At 37.9% G+C, this 2,963-nt stretch overlaps 1 pseudogene; it reads left to right on the forward strand.

Moving 5' to 3' along the window:
* Positions 1-531: 531 nt before the first annotated feature.
* LOC102889732 lies at positions 532-1,862 on the forward strand (annotated as a pseudogene).
* Positions 1,863-2,963: the final 1,101 nt, after the last annotated feature.

Here is a 2,963-nt window from a genome sequence, read left to right on the forward strand (position 1 = left end):
CATTTAAATCAGTTAATTCTGTCTCAAAAATGTTGTGTTATTTCATACAAAATAGACTGTTTTGGTTTTCTATGGAACCCTGGATACAGGATAAGAGGTCTGAGGTCACCATGGCCTAGGGCAGTTTGGATTTGGTTTATAAATATTTTAAAGTTGTCAGAAATACCCTACACTTGTACAAGGGCCAGAAATTAAGAGATCCAATCTGCAAAAAAGAGAGAAAAATCCCACTAATGGCATCAGGAATCAGACAGAGGATGACATTAGTAACATTCATTTACATCTTACTCTGACAGTTCATTTGAGGGGTGTGTGTGTGTGTGTGTGTGTGTGTGTGTGTGTGTGTAAAATGTACTTTCTTTGAAAATGTAAATATCTTTCTGAAGTAAGCCTTAGCTTTCTTGAAACCAAAGCATAACCAATGCAACTTAAATGAGCCATAACTGATCCTGGTAAAAATGTGTTTAAATTTTAGTTTGAAAGTTGGAAAAATTTGATATTTTTAAAAAATCTGAATTTACTAATATGAAAATGCATTGTCGTGTCGTTGATTGGTTTTGTGATCTTAGCATTTCTTCCAGGCCTTTCAATGAGGGTAGTTACATTGAAAACAAAATCAACCTTTTCCTGTGGGAGGCACAGGAAAAGCGCGTGGTCCTCTCCTCTCCCGCCGTGGCGTGTGCTCGTCCACTGATATCGGTGTACTCCGAAAGAAGGAATCATCTGGCAAAAATGTCACTGTGCCAGCTGTGTTCGAGGCTCCCATTCGACCAGATGTTGTGAACTTTGTTCACACCAACTTGCGCAAAAACAATAGAGAGCCCTATGCTGTCAGTGAATTAGCAGGTCGTCTAACCTTCGCTGAGTCATGGGACACTGGCAGAGCAGTGGCTCGAATTCCCAGAGTTCGAGGCGGCGGGATTCATTGTTTTGGCTGGGATGCTCTTGGCGCTATGTGTCGCGGGGCCGCATGTTTGCATCAACCCAAACCTGGTGCCGTTGGCACTACAGAGTGAACACAACACAGAAGTGATCTGTGATTTGCTCTGCCCTGGCTGCCTCGGCCTTACCAGCACTGGGCATGTCTAAAGGTCATTTTATTGAGGAAGTTCCTAAACTTCCTTTGATGGTTGAAGATAAAGTTGAAGGCTACAAGAAGACCAAGGAGGCTATTTTGACACTTAAGGCCTGGAATGATATTAAAAAGGTCTATGCCTCAGCGAATGAGAGCTGGCAAAGGCATAATGAGGAACGGTTGTCCTATCCAGTTCAGGGGACTTTGCATCATCTACAATGAGGACAATGGCATCATCAAAGCCTTCGGAAATATCCCAGGGATTACTCTGCTTAATGTAAGCAAACTGAACATTTTGAAACTTCCTCCTGGTGGGCACGTGGGCCATCTCGGCATTTGGACTGAAAGTGCTTTCAGCAAGTTAGATGATCTGTATGGCACTTGGCGTAAAGCTGCCTCTCTCAAAGTAACTACAACTTTCCCATGCACAAGAGGCTCAATACAGACCTTAGTAGAATCGTGAAAAGCCCAGAGATCCAAAGAGCCCTCTGAGCACCAGGCAAGAAGATTTATCATAGAGTCCTACAGAAGAAATCCACTGAAACACCTGAGAATTAGATTGAAGCTAAACCCATACACGAAGACCACGCCGGAACACCATTCTTCCCCAGGCCAGAATCACAAGATCCAGGTAAATAGAGCAGCAGAAGCCAAATCAGATAAGAAGGGAGTTCCAGGCAAGAAGACTGTGGTGGGGAAAAAAGGCTGCAGCTGCCAAGAAACCGCAGCTGAGAAGAAATCCATGGAAAAGAAACCCATCACAGAAGAAAAGAAGCCTGTGGCGTAAACTGAAATTAGTTTATTCCGTAAAAGTCAAATCACTTTAGACAGCTAATTTTGAATAAAAACCTGATCAGAGGCAGTGAGAAACATGAAAACAAAACAAAACAATAAAAAAAAGCAACCCCCCAAAACAAAATCAAACAATAAGAATAACTATTATTATTATCATCACCATTAACTATTGGAGTATATTTTATCAAAAAAAAGTTTCTAGAGGGAATTAAGCAACATGAAGAAATGTTCTTTAGAGAAAGAGCAGGAGATTATGTCCACTTTTTTTTTCAAAAAATTTTTTTATGGAGATGGGGGAACTTAGTAAAAGGTGACTGTTGCTGGTTAACTAAATATTATTTCTTAGAAGTTTTAAATTTAGGACTATTTAATTAAAAATTTTAAGAAATTACCGGTCCACCCTCCGAGTAATACAATCGCAAATCAGTAGAAGAAAAAGAATTGCATGATTTCTAGACAGGTGTACTGCTATTTACCTATTAATTTTTATTCTGTATTTTGGAAAAGATATGTGTGAATATAATAACTAATAGACTGAATGAAATAAGTAACCAATAAACAATAATAGAAATTCATAACTTCAAAAATTTTACCAATTTTGTTCTAAATACTTGATATGTCAATCACATTGTATTTTCAAAGTCTATTCGGAAACTTGAAAAGGGAATTTTAAGGAGACATTAATTAGAATCAATATGTACATACAATATCTGTTATAGAAAATATATGTGGATGTAGATAAATGTACATTTATGAGGATTACTCTCATTGAAAGCCAATGAGCAACTTTAAAATATCTGAAATTATCTGAAGCCATAAAAGCTATAATTAGGCAACCATGAGGTGCCACAAAGAAGTTTCTTTCTTTCTAAATGCCTCTAGGAAAATGTTCAAGAATTGGATCTAGTCTTTTTTTCCTCTGGTTTTCTTGAGGTCTGATATACAAAAAACTGCACATATTTAATAAATACAATTTGATGACTAAATTTAGACTTGTGAGAGCACCTAAATCAAGGTAATAAACATTGTATCTAGTCTTCATAGTATTCATGGTAAGTGTAGCCAGCTTTGTAGAGATGCTTAAATATTTGAA

This window comes from Pteropus alecto, unplaced genomic scaffold (genome assembly GCF_000325575.1).
Source record: "Pteropus alecto unplaced genomic scaffold, ASM32557v1 scaffold20, whole genome shotgun sequence".
Classification (NCBI taxonomy): domain Eukaryota; kingdom Metazoa; phylum Chordata; class Mammalia; order Chiroptera; family Pteropodidae; genus Pteropus; species Pteropus alecto.